Here is a 517-nt window from a genome sequence, read left to right as displayed (position 1 = left end):
TTCCAGGAACAGTTGCATGTCACCATCTGAAAACCCATGGTGCAATACGTGTGGTCTGATGCTAAACCCTGAGCAACCTTTTTGAACAGTAGTTATAATTGTGTTATTTTAATTTTTGTTCTCATAAAATTGTCAGAGCAAAATGAATTGGTTCAAAATCTATTTAACCTTTAAAAACTGTTGAGAAAACATCAGCACATGATAAATAGCCTATCTATTGTGTGAGTTACTATCTAAAAATTGGCCACAGTCAGCACGTTTGAGCTTTTCAGCTGTATCTTGCTGTTTTAAGATGTGTTTCTGGAACTGCCCAGCTCAGTTCTACTATATTTTAGTGGCACTGCTCCTGCTGTATTTTGCTGTTTTCAAAAGATGGGCTAAATTCTAATTTAGGTCTTAAGGAAAAGAGTCCATCTTCAGCCTCTTCATCACTGCACTTTTTCTAGAAAACACCTACATCCATCTGTCTTTTTTAAAATACACCAGAAAGTAAAATGGCGATGTTGAGATTCAGGTT

This window comes from Ciconia boyciana, chromosome 1 (assembly GCF_034638445.1).
Source record: "Ciconia boyciana chromosome 1, ASM3463844v1, whole genome shotgun sequence".
NCBI lineage: Eukaryota > Metazoa > Chordata > Aves > Ciconiiformes > Ciconiidae > Ciconia > Ciconia boyciana.
This window is presented reverse-complemented; position numbering follows the sequence as displayed.